This window comes from Xyrauchen texanus, chromosome 37 (assembly GCF_025860055.1).
Source record: "Xyrauchen texanus isolate HMW12.3.18 chromosome 37, RBS_HiC_50CHRs, whole genome shotgun sequence".
NCBI lineage: Eukaryota > Metazoa > Chordata > Actinopteri > Cypriniformes > Catostomidae > Xyrauchen > Xyrauchen texanus.
The window spans coordinates 21,920,074-21,933,826 of record NC_068312.1 but is presented as its reverse complement, the minus strand read 5'-3'; the positions used below and the strand labels follow the sequence as shown (position 1 = coordinate 21,933,826).

Below are 13,753 nucleotides of genomic sequence, written 5' to 3'. Positions count from 1 at the left end.
TGGCAACACTCATCAATGTCAATAACCCCTTCTAAAACACAAATACCTCAATATCTCTGTGTCAAAAACACTCAGTATTTCAGAGCTCTTTAATTCCAAACACAGACGGCAAGAACTATACACACCATTATTTAACCACTCACAGTTCTGTCTAAGCCAACCTTCTGCCCTCATCCATTTCACTGGTCTGAAAGTGATCATCAGACAAAGCTGTGTTTGTGTTCTCAGTTTTGTACGATTTAATTGCAAAAAGTAATATAATGATTTACATTCTTGAACTATTTACACACACACACACACACAATAATAATTATACAAATGCTGAAATAAGTAATCATAGACCCATAGGATAGAAAAATCGAGGTCCCACTCGGAAGGGGCGGATACGGGGTGGTTGTTTCTCCTCGATAGCGATTCACACCGGAGCATGGGGCCTGGTGTGACCATACTGGCTGCACCACCCAAAGGATGGCCCTGGCTGCCTTTATGTACTTTTTGGAGCTTAATGATTTTGGTCACCATTCACTTGCATTGTGTGGACCAACAGAGCTGAGCTATTCTTCTAACAATCTTTGTTTGGGTTCTACAGAAGAAGGAAATTCATAAACATCTTGGATAGCAAGAGGGAGAGTTAATGATGAAAGAATTAACATTTTTGATAACAGTGCTGTTGTAAAAATATTGTGTCTTCAAAAATGTTATGTCTTCAGAGCCCATACACTTAACAAGTGTTATTAGAAGAAATGGTACAGTTAAAAATGGGTAAACACTCGACTGTCCCAACTTTTGTGGAGCGTGTTGCAATCATCTGATTTGAAATGAGTGTATATTTTCAAAACAAAAAACAAACAAACAAAAAAAATTCACAAGATAATACATTATATAATGTGTTGTTGTAATGCTTTCAATATAGCACAGGGTGAATAGAATTAGCAAATCACTCCTTTTTGTTTTTATTAGCATTTTCCATACAGTCCCAACTTTTTTACTGGTCAAATAATACACATTTTTACAAAATAATTAATGTATGCTTCAACAAAAACAAAAAAATTTGCAAACATATGTCGGTCTATTTGGGTCCTATTAAACTGATGTTGAATTTGTGTGATTTCAAAAACCTGTATTAATAATGTACTTGATAAAGTGGAATGCTCATTAGTAATGAGCAGGCTGTTCTCTGTCAGCAAGTCATGTTCCCATATTTACATAAATAAGAACACAATTTCTAATGGCAGGTGGTGTCCGGTCAAAATAAAAGAGTTCCACAGTGTTGTGTTTAATTTAGTGTATTATTGAAACTGCTTCATAAGTGAGAGATTGAAAGCTTTGCTTTTTCTGATAACAAATTGAACTATTTTTCCCTCTCCCTGACTCAAACTTCAGAGCTACTTTAAAGACTGTACAGGGTTCACTTTAGCCTTAAGATAATACTGAAAGCAGAAAAAGACTCTGGGGCTTGTAACAACTACCTTTCAGATCCAAGAGATTATACTTGAAGTAGAGTTCACACTGAAAGCCTTTTAATCTATAAATATCCTGGTGTCTGGTTTAATGGCCAGCTCTGTTTAAATATATATATATATATATATATATATATATATATATATATATATATATATATATATAAACAAAATATATATATATAAGAGAAAAAGAAATGCTGTAATTGCACCTTTAAATAATCATTTGAAGGTCTTAATTATTTTTAATGCAAATAGATTAGTGGGCCAACTCAGGCTTAAAGTGATTTTCAACAGGAACTTGAGATGAAATAAAAAGAAACAGATCTAAATTCTTAACGGTTCCAATGGTTTATGCATTGCTGTAGTAAAAAACACTTACAGTGCATCTGTAACACACAAAACATTCTTTTAATACCTTGTTATTTTAAGCGAGAAACTTCAGGGCAGTGGGGTGGCAAATGGGGTGGCAAATGGGTGGCCAGGCTTTGGTCCACGGTGGCCACGGCCACCCCCTTGGGTCAGAACCTTGAGTGTGGGCATGGATATTTAAACAAACCTTAACATTTCCCAATTTGTCATCTGTCTTTCCCTCCTCCTCCAACACACAGCTTTAACAGTAAAAGAGAGACAGAAATGTATGTAAATAAATAGGAGAAAAAATATGTCTAATTGTTTGGTTTGTACAGTACATGTACCACTTTGTTTTGTTGTGAAAATTGTGTGTGAGATTGAATGCAACAGGTCTGGGGGTATGAAAGTCATATTAAAAGATGAAAACCATGTGAAAGGATTACATTTTGAGAATTAAATATTTCAGATCTTCGATGTGGCTACTTGGGGAATGGAAAACCTAAAAACCTGAAAACTATAATACTTTATTTATTCAGAGAGGTTAAATTAGGTTGTTAGACAACATCAGTTTAGATAAAACACTTGAAGGGATACTTCAACCAAAAAATGAAAATATTCTCATGTTTTTCTCACCCTCACGCCATCCCAGATGTGTATGGTTTTCTTCTGCAGAACTCAAATGAAATTTTTTGAAGAATATTTTAGCTCTGTTGTACTTCCATACAGTGCAAGTGAATGGGTGCCATCAATTTGAAGCTCCAAAATCCACATAAAAGGAGCATAAAAATAATTCCAGGGGCTAAATCCATGTGTTCAGACACAATATGATAGGTGTGGATGAGAACCAGATCAATACTTAAGTAATTTGTTGCCATAAATTCTCCTCTCTGCCCAGAAGGGGGTGATAGCCACAAAGAATTTGAATTGCCAAAAAACTGAATAAGAAGAAAGGGAAAAGGACTTAAACATTTATCTGATTTTCACCCACACCTATCATATCAGTTCAGAAGATTTAATAACTGGAGTCTTATGGATTACTTTTATGTTGTTTTTGCAACAAAAAAAAAAAAAAAACTGTAAGTAACCTAAGCAAACCCAAAAGCTGCTTGTGTTGAGTTGAACTTACTTGAACAGAACAATTTATTTTAATGTTTTGTTTTTATTTTTGCACTTTTACTGCCTTAAATTCTCTCTTAGGTTTCAGCTATCTAATTTCTTGTTAAAATTCAGTTTTATTGTTCACTGACACAACTAGTCAATTGTTAATTTACATACAGAAGGTTAAATTAAATTTAATGAAATATTGTAAATTATTTAAGTTGTATGTACAACAAAGAAAGTTATTGAAAATTGTTAATATTTTGGAAATAAATCTGTTATTTGAATTTGAATTCATGAATTCAAAGTTTCATTTTTAGATTTTGTTCAAAATATCGTGATACGTATCAAATCGTGAGCTGAGTGTATTGTTACACCCCTAATAAGTACTGTACATACAATATATACCCCAAGTTGCTCCTAATGGCAGGCTAGCACCTTGCATGGCAGATCTGCCATCACTGGTATATGAGTGTGAATGTGTGTGTAAATGGGTGATTGGGACACAGTGTAAAGCGCTTTGGTAACATCAAAGGTTATAAAAAAGTGCTATATAAGTGCAGACCATTTACCATTTTTACCATTTATATCAATAGAGCAAAAGATAAGGCTCATTGGGTGGAAAGTATCTACAATGGTGGTTCTCGACTGGTTTTGCTTCAGAAGTTTTATATTGGATATCAACTGCCAATATAGAACCAACACGTTTATTGTACAAAAGAAAACTAAAAGTTCCTTGTACATGCACTGAAATGTATCAATATTATGGTCTTTGAGGATGAGGGCACGTCATGCAACCTGTCTATCTATGTTGGCCAGATGAATTTGCATCAAAATACCATAGAGTTTAAAGGGGTCATGACATGAGGAATAACATTTTTCTTGATAATTTCACGTGAGAGTTCATTGTACGATAAAACAAACTGTATGTTTTAGAACTAAAATATCCTCCTTACTGCAAAAAGAGCATTTATTAAAACCAAGCTGCCAAATCGCCTCATTCTCTACTTCCTCCACATGGTGAAGTCACACTGTGTTAGGTATTTGCATCTGACCGCCTCCACAACAACACATCAACGCCTACTTTACCTTTTCACTTCTGTAGCTCCGCCCAGTAGTGGTGAGCAGTAAGATGGCAATGAGAGAGCAGGTCAGTCAAGAGCAGAGATCAAATCATATCTGTGGGCTTTTACTGTCAAATCTTAAAGGAAAAGAAGCACCAAGTCTGGTTCAGAAGTTCCTCAAAGTGCTCCTTCCACCGCCAGACATAATCGCCAGGTGAGTTTAGCAGTTCCCCATCCCGGCTGAAGGCCGTTTCATACTGGAATTTTTTTTTGGCCTAGTGTCACTAGACAAAAAACGAGTGTGGTGTGTGTTAACGAGAGATAACACATTATCGAGGGATCACACTTCTCAGCTTATCTGGTAAAGCCTATGTCAGGATGCTGGAAAGAAGACAATTGTTGAACCTCAGGTAGAGGAAGAGCAATGCAGATTATTTTCTGCTTGTGGAACAGTGGAGCAGCTCTTGGCAATGAGAGGGAGATTGCTCATCCAGTCCTCATGTGTTTTGTGGACTTGGAGAAGGCTTGTGACCGTGTCTCCCGGTGTGTCTTGTGAGGGGCACTGAGGAAGTATGGAGCACCGGGGCCGTTAAAACGTCCCATCTGGAGAACTGTGTCCATATTCTTGGCAGAATGGGTTTTATTTTACCACTCGACCTATGTTTCTGACTATGGTCATGATCTTTGGGTAGTGACTGTAAGAATAAGATTGCAGATACAAGTGGATGAAATGAGCTTTGAAAGGAGCCAGTTAAGGGTGGTTCAGGCACATGGTCAGGATGCTGTCACATATTTGTGGACTTTTGTTCAAGTTTTTATGTCGTGTATTTTATGGTCTTGTCTCTGTTCTCTGTGCTCCCCTTGATTGCTCCTAGGTGTGTCTTGTTATTGTCTTGTTACCTTGTTAATTCTTGTGTATTTAAAGCCCTCTTGTTCTCCTTGTCATTGTTGAGTATTGTTAATGTGTAAATGCTGTTTTCAAAGTCATAGTCTAAGTCAGTTTTTTCCAATCCTGGTCCTGGAGTACCCCCAACACTACACATTTTAGATCTCACTCTTATTTGACACCCAATTCTGCTCAAAGAGCCTCTACTAACGAGCTAATGAGTTGAATGGGGTGTGTTAAATAAGGGAGGCAAGCTAAAAGTGCAGTATTGGGGGTACTCCGGGACCAGGATTGGGAAACACTGGTCTAATTCATAGTGAAGCTTGGTTTATGTTCTGGTTTCTTGATTTGTTTAGTATTCTTATTGTTGTACTTTAAAATTTTTGCAACTTTGTTTAAATTAAAATGTACTTGGGTTCTCACAACAACATTGTTTTGTCTGTTCCTGTCTTCAGCCTGCCTCTACGTTACAGAATACACAACCGATTGATATGAACCCAGCAGTGTATCTTATCCATCTCTGTCAGGGGAATGGTCCAATTGAAGATTATGTAGTGGAATTCTGAGAGCTGTGTCAGTTGGTGGACTTTAGTGAGGTTTTAATTAACAAGCCAGTCCACAAGCCAGCAGCCATGCCTGCCGTGGTCCATGATCCAGACCTCAATCTTTGTCCTTGGCCACCTTGACCTCACTGCTTGAGCCCCCGGCCACCTTGACAGCGGGTCCACCTCTGAATCTCCAGCGGCTCCACCCATGAGGCTCCAGTAGCTGTGTCCTCGGAGTCTCCATGACATGCAGACACGTCTGTCTCATCAGACCATGCTCAAGGGCCCTCGTCTGTCTCATCAGACCATGCTCAAGGGCCCTCGTCTGTCTCGTCAGGCCATGCTACATGGCCAACATCTGTCTCGTCAGACCACGCCATGGCCATGCTTCCGGCCGGTCACCGGTTCACCATTGGTCTCCTTCTGCCACGCCTGGTCACCTGGACCACTTGGGTCTCCGAGTCCTCCACCGGCTCTGCCCTGATCGCCTGGAATATGCATGTTTGCCATGGGATTTGGGACCACTTCTAGCGGTTTTATTTATTTATAATATTGAAATAAAAAACAGCAATTTACCAGAAAAACTGATATAATTCCTTAAACATTACTTTCCACATTGTTTGGTTTCTGTACAAATTCACATGCATGCACACACAAACAGAAGTTCTCTCAGAGCAGAGCTGTGCGTGGCAATGGCAAGTATAGATGAGTGCTTTTAGAAAGGCATGATATGATATTGTGATGCTCGGACAGATCAACTTCACCATCTGCTTGTCAAGATAAACAGCAGATCTGATGTGTACACACACACACACACACACAGTGATTCTCTGCTAACACAGTGTAGTTTCAATGGTTTCTTTTAATGCCACAGATATCATCTGGTGTGTGTGTGTGTCCAGTTATTCCACACATTGTGTCCCCACAAGGATAGTAAAATCATACCAAATTATGTTTTTTGAAAATGTCATTTTTTTGGCGAGGTTTAGGGTTAGGGTTAGGGGATAGAATACAAAGTTTGTACGGTATAAAAACCCTTATGTCTATGGAAAGTCCTCATAAAACATGAAAACCCAATGTGTGTGTGTGTGTGTGTGTGTGTGTGTGTGTGTAAGAAAAGAGTGAAGGGCTGTATGTGTGCTTTTGCCTAATAATTGATCAGTATTGCATTACATTTTCAGATTTGCTGTAAAAAAAAAAACTTTCTTTATTGTCTTTCTTTCCATCTTTCTTTTTTAATCTTTTTTAAACTTCATCTCTTTTGCAATATTCAACCGTTCCTGCTGACAATCACATGTGCATTTCAAGATAACCCACTGTTATAAAACACACACATTCAGCCGTAACCCCAGTAAAGCACGCACACACACACACACACACACACACACACACACACACAATTTTGTAGACCCCATTATACTGTAAATGAGAGCATTTGCAGAGAGCAGCAAATCTCAAGGAGAAAGTGAGGATATTTATGAATATTGCTGTTTCTGTATTCTGAAGCGGTTGCGCAAAGGTACATCACCCTGATATCCTGTCTCATCTTGTCTCTTAATCTCACATTTATATTCTATGATGTAATAATGTTTGACAATGTAAAAGGCATTTGAAGTCTAAAAGTCTATCATTGTGTTTTTACATGATAGCTCTTTGCCTTTCTGCTATAACAAACAGAAAAGGATCTTTCTTTCCATTTAGATGACTCAAGTCATGTTGTTTAATATTCAACAAACCACCTCCGAAAACTGACATAATGGCATTCTTACACACATACAGAGTGAGATAGGGAGACTGGCACTGCTAAAATATCAGCATTAACATATGAAAGCTGCAGCTGTGTGTCTGTGGTGTGTACGATGGTTTGTTGGTACGAGGCAGAGCACAGTGTGTAGTGATATTCCACTCTGGGCTGAACATTGCTGCTTATGAGTCACATTGAGCTAAAGGTGATATCCCCCTGGACTCCTCAAAAGCTGGGGCGCTCACATACACCTATCAACATCCCCATGCCAACATCTGCCTGACAAAAGGGCATTTTTGGAGGATAGACATTCATCAGCAAGCCAGGCATGTCCAATTATTCTGGCATCAGGATCATATAATTCATGCATTCCAGAGTCAGAAAGAGACTTTGGGTAGATAGGGACTAGAGCTATCAACTGTATCATGGTGCTGAAACTCTCTAGAAAGTGTTGGCATGGTGTGTTCATGTGTTTTTTGTTAAAGGGGTCATATAATGCCATTTTTGTACAAATCTTTAGGGTCTAAATGAAAACTTTGTAATATACTTTTATTAAAAATTCTCATTAGTATTTTAAGAAAACACTAATTTTACCTGCTCAAAAACAGCTCTATTTTCAGCACACCGTTTCAGAGCATATGACTTTAAATGATAATGAGCTTTGGTCACCCCGCCCCTCCGTTCTGGAGTTATTCTCCATATAACTGTTTTTTTGACATTACTTCTTAATCAGTAACATACAAGTAAACCAGGTGTAACTTAGTGTTACCATGTTAACTGTAACACCTGCGTACACAGTTTTTAATAACACAATAACCATAACGCGTTGTTCATTATAAACGTGGGATTATGAATTATATTGAGAACGTCGTAACGTTATGGAAAACATGCCGTAATGTACCCTGAGTGTAAACATTAGCCACATTCATTGTGAAGCGTGCAAGCGATTTGCAAAGATTAATATAAAGGTTAATAAAAGTTACACTTACTTCTTCTGGAGGTGCAGAGGGAATATAAATAGTTGGTACCGAATCTTTTTCAGCAGCAGCTTCTTAGCAAAACCAGCTTTATACTGACCCTCGTTTATAAAGCAGTCTGGTGAAAAATGATTCGCGCAAACATGAACGCATTGACGTTGCTCGTGGGGAATATTCCCATCGTAAACAAAACTCAGCCACTGCGTCTTCAGCGGTTCAGATTTAGGAACATCAAAATGACTGCTGTGTTCGTTATTACACCTAAGAACAGAACACCACAATCGCTTAGGCGCCATTCTGCTCCAGTGTATCAACAATGATGACGGACTATGATTGACGGCTCGCTCACGAGCGAGGGCGGGTCTGTGTTGAAACACTGCTGTCAATCAACAATCCTGGGAGGGGCGTCCGACCGTGTGACGTCACACGGTCGAACGGCTCGATTTGAGGCAGGGGAAAATATATAAGGAGATTAAAACAAAAACACTGGATGGATTTTTATCATAATAGGATGGTTGTGTACAGGCACAGCCAACACACATTTCAGTACAATCAACTTGAAAAAGTGCATGTACCATCATTATATGACCCCTTTAAGTTGCTAAATAGAGGACTATACACTGTGGATATAATAGAGTAGTAGTCAAGCATTATGGTGGAACTCTTAAAATGAATTATTTTTTCCATTAAAACTGATTGTAATTGTGTGATTGTTTGATGTTAAATTCATTTCTGGTTTTCCAGCTTAATGTGCAGTCACCTGTGTTTAAGCCATTTGTTGGTTGATTTTGCCTAAAAGTGTAATACATGGCGCCATAAAATGTCATGAAACACTAACTCATGTTTTTGTAAATACTAACAGATTTGTACTTGTTTTAAATGATGTATTAAAATGTTAGTAAGTGAAAAGTGATTCATGTGGGGATGTTTTTGGCTTTTTTCCTCTTCCCAGTTTGAAATCAACATGGATGTGACATACAGTATACATTAAGATTTAAACAGCTCATGAAAGGAGGATCGTAAGAACTCTGGAAAAAGAATGGGAGAGTTTATTGATTTATGAAGAGGTGAACTGCAGCTGGTTTGAAATAGACGCAATGGCACAATACTGTAGTCTCAGCATTAAACATTATTCATCCTTACTTTGTGCCAACTGTGTTATGATCCTGGCCTTTCTCTGTCCTACAGTGGTAGAGTGGGACAGTTGCTGGTTGGCTAGGGGAGGAATTGGTCAATCAATTTGATTAGGGGTGTGTTGAGAGTGTATATGTTACCCTTTTGCTTATTTTCTCTGGTCTCTTTTTGGGGTAGGATCACCTCTCCAGAGGAGTCACCATTATAACTCTCTGCCCAGTACTCACCTGCAGTTATCAGGTCCTTCTAAACTCTCATATTTCCTTTTGTACGTCGTACACAACACGTATTTATAAACTAAGTATGGGTTTGGGTTAGATGTTAAAATGACTAAATATATCACATAGGCATGTTTAGAACCTGGAAGTTTTGCTTTCTTCCGTACACAACAGGGCTTAACTTATGAATTAACCATCCCTTACTATTTTTAAGAATTCTCATGTAATCAGTTATTACAGATATTACGCACATCAGCTTTAGGATTTTAGGTTAAATTTGTTGTATGATTGTGTAAATTTTCTTTTCCTTTACATTGTTTTCCTTTATTTCACTTAAGTTTTTAGCAGTTTTATAAATTCTTATAATAATTTTTTCACTCCACTTGGATTGGCATGTTGTGTAACAAATTAATTTTAAAATACGCATTATCCATGTATTAATAATTATGTATTATTTTGAAGTAATAAAAACTGCATCCAGACTTATTATAAAAAGATATTTAAAATAGGTTTAGATGAAATGTAGATGTCACACTGCAGGACATTGTGGTCACTGCTGTAAAATGTCTTATCAACCCATTTTTTTTATTTCTTATTTTTTATTTCTTCATTATTTGTGAAATAGAGTCTTACGTATCTTTGTTCTTATACCATATAGGAATATAAAGGGACCTCTTTATATTCATCCAATACTCTATCTATCTCTGTCACACACACACACACACACATACACACATTGTTATAAAGTATGCTGAATGTAGGGCAGCAAAGATGAGGAGCTGAGGGTCATTACTGTGATGGTCGGCACCAGAGGACGAGATAATCAGGAAACAGACATGCATACTCGAATTCAAGAACTTTTAAAGACCTTTTAAAACTGTTTCCTCCTCCTTAGAGCACTAATCAGACAGGAACTGAGAAAGACAGAATGAGAATAAAAGGACAAGAAACAATGAGGCCTTGGCCATTTCTAAGACATTTTCTGTACAGAACACATGCACAGCAGTTTATGAAAAAAAGAGAAGTGAGGTTTTCCTCTCCAGCTTTACAATCTGAGTGAGCACCCAATTTACACTCAGACTTGAAAAGTGAAAGGTCACCTTAGCACAGAGTGACATTGCCAATTACTTAATAAATTGAAACTATTGATCTGATACTCTTACTCCTGAATCAGACCGTGCACTGTTTTTGTTCATTCATAAAATTGCTTAATCTCAAAACCCTAAAGCACAGATCTCATAAACGTGCTGCAACAGACTGTCGTGTTGCTCATTTGCAGGTGTAGCTTGTGAAATGAGACAACCTCTTCCACTTATAATCCCTTTAACAGCCAGCAGATCGCTAACATTTTGCTGCAAAATGTATTTTCATACACATCAATCTCATATCACTTTCCTTTCATTTGTCAACCTCCCTTCTTTTCCTTATCCCCTCATTCTGTGTGTTGTCCCTAATCCTTCTCTTGTTCTCTGGCTAGTGGCACAGTGTGGCTGTTCTTGCATTCTGGTTTCTCCATAATCCAGAGCATTTGGGGGAAAACAACTAAACTATGAGATAAAATTTCTATGGCATTGTGGTGGAAGAAATATTCTCTCTCTCTCTCTCTCTCTCTCTCTCTCTCTCTCTCTCTCTCTCTCTCTCTCTTCTTTTTCTAACACAACGCTTTCTTCATAAAAGCTGCTTTTGTACTTATCAGGATAAAATCGGCAAAAGCATTTGCAAGTCTGTCTGGGTGGTGATACACAAAAAATACACTGGAAGCTTTTAGTAAAAGACAATGTTAGTGGATTCATTTTCTTTTAAGAATTGGAAACGAAGAGCCCATCCATCAAAATATGGATTAATGGTTTTATCATACAAACAGACATTTTTATTGTATAAATAGGTTGAAATGTAGGGCTTTTAAATAAGTGCAGGAAAGATGGGATGTGCACCCCGCAAGTCAGGATGAACTTGGCACGGACAGCAAACTTTAGTTTGATAAAGCAGGAGCAAAAAAATTATAACTTGTCAAATATACCAGTAGTATAGAATATGCACTTATATTCCTTTCTTTAAAAAAAGGGGGATTTTACAAAGTTATCTCAATCTCCTATTATGTCATTGAGATCATTAAAGGCATTGAAAATGTTACTTGTGCGCCTGCCACTTCAAATCTTCAGCTGCATTAAGGGTCCAAAATATCTCTATCCAGCTGTTGAAAGTCTCTCTACAGAGCTTTCACAATGAACCTACCTGTGTGGCATTCATCAGCATCAACACAATGCAACAGCAATTCTTTTTTATCCCAGGAATAAAGCACACATCTGTTCCCAGCCCTCTCTGTCTGCACTTCCTTTATGAAACCCTAATTTAATGTGTCCCTTCTGTTCTGCGGAATAATATCACCCACAGCACTGCTTACAGCTGGATCATCATCATTTGACAATGGGCAATTATCTCAGCTCTAACCAGCTGCAATCTTTAAAGGACAAAGAGAGAATCCAAACTGTCAAAAGTTGAAAAAGCTGCTAAACATCATTAGCAAGTTTTGGAACGAATTACTTTTGCCCACCAATTTACTGTAACAATGTTGTAATGTAAGATTTTGTTAATTCATTTAACAGTAGCTGCTGTTCATATACATCCCTGGCACCTCAAAGGTTGCATTTATAATAAGCAGGATATAATCCAACAATAGCATTTATTTATTTTTGGATTTTCTCCCCTTTTCTCCCTAATTCCCAATGCTCTAAGTCCTCATGGTAGCATCGTGACTTGCCTCGAGATTTGTTTCAGATGACGAATCTCAGTTGCCTCCGCGTCTGAGACCATCAATCTGCACATCTTATCACATGGCGCGTTACCGTGGAGACATAGCACGTGAGGAAGCTTCAGGCTATTCTTCGCGTTATGCACTCACAATTCACCACGCGCCCCACCAAGAGCAAAAACCACATTATAGCGACCACAAGGAGGTTAACCCAAAGTGGCTCTACCCAGGCCAACCGGTTGCTTAGGAAGCCTGACTGGAGTCATTTAGCATGCCCTGGATTTGAAATTGAGACTCCAGGTGTTGTAGTCAGCCTTTTTACTTGCTGAGCTACCCAGGTCCCCAACAATAATATTTATTTATCATTAGTGGGAAATTACAGCTGTGTGATGGAATTTTGGATTTGTAATCAATAAATATCAGCTACTTTTTCTAAACATCTACATTTAAAGACAAAAAGTGCAGGATAGTAGAGAGAGAGAGAGAGAGAGAGAGAGAGAGAGAGAGAGAGAGAGAGAGAGAGAGAGCATTCATGCTGTATAACTTTACAGCCACCTAGTGGTGGATCTGGTTTGTGTCAGAGTGCAATATGCATATGGAGCTCAATTGTACAATATTAAATAAGATATTGCATGATATTATCTATTAGAATCATCCCAATGATATATGTTTTACAAAGTATACATGGGTGATTAATGTTTAAACCACACACACAAAATGCAAGTCATTACCTTATGTGCAAGAGAAACTAGCATGCAGCCATCTTGAATATGTTGTCTTTGATCTTCCGGTCTAGTGTTTTCTATATAGATCTCTATGTTGTTGATGTCTAAATGCAAGTAGCTAGCTAAGTAGGTTTCCAGGTTATGGAGTTGCCAAAAGTTATCAGGAGTATTTTAAAGTATTCAGGGGATGTCATAACAACGGAAAGCAGAGCGGGGAGAATTTAAAACAATAGTACTTTACACAAGATCCTACCTTCATGCTGTGGATGTAATGATGTGGCTTTGTGCTCATGAAACTCCAAGAGACTACACAAAGTCATTAAAAATATCTCTGTATGACACATCTGGCCATCTTCTCATGTCATTCACCCATAGATTTATAGTTCAGGTGAGCAGATTTTTTTAGCGTTAAACCAGATCGATGGATGGTTTGATGGATGGATGGATGGATAGATAGATACATACATACATACATACGTACATACCTACCTACCAGTGGTCACACAATAGACACACAGGCAGAACAATTTGTTGTGCAAATGGAAATTTAGAAACGCTTACAAATTATAATAAACAGCAAAAGGAGAGAGAAATAAACCACTATTTATTTAAAGGTGCAGTATATGAGATTCAGAAACCCTTGTTATTAATGACACATGTGGATTATTAATGCAGTTAAGTGAACTGCATCCAGCTACCTGTTACTCGTGATCATGGGCACACACTCCATAGGGACGCGAGCGAGCGAGCATCAGACAAAGCAATGACGTAACGTACAATGAGACTGAACATGATT

The 13,753-nt window shown here is 38.0% G+C and overlaps 1 protein-coding gene across 1 annotated transcript in view; it reads right to left on the bottom strand.

Moving 5' to 3' along the window:
• LOC127631339 (chemokine-like protein TAFA-2) overlaps positions 1-13,753 on the bottom strand; it is a 172,137-nt gene that overhangs the window by 157,355 nt on the left and 1,029 nt on the right. The gene's annotated exons all lie outside the window — the stretch shown is intronic.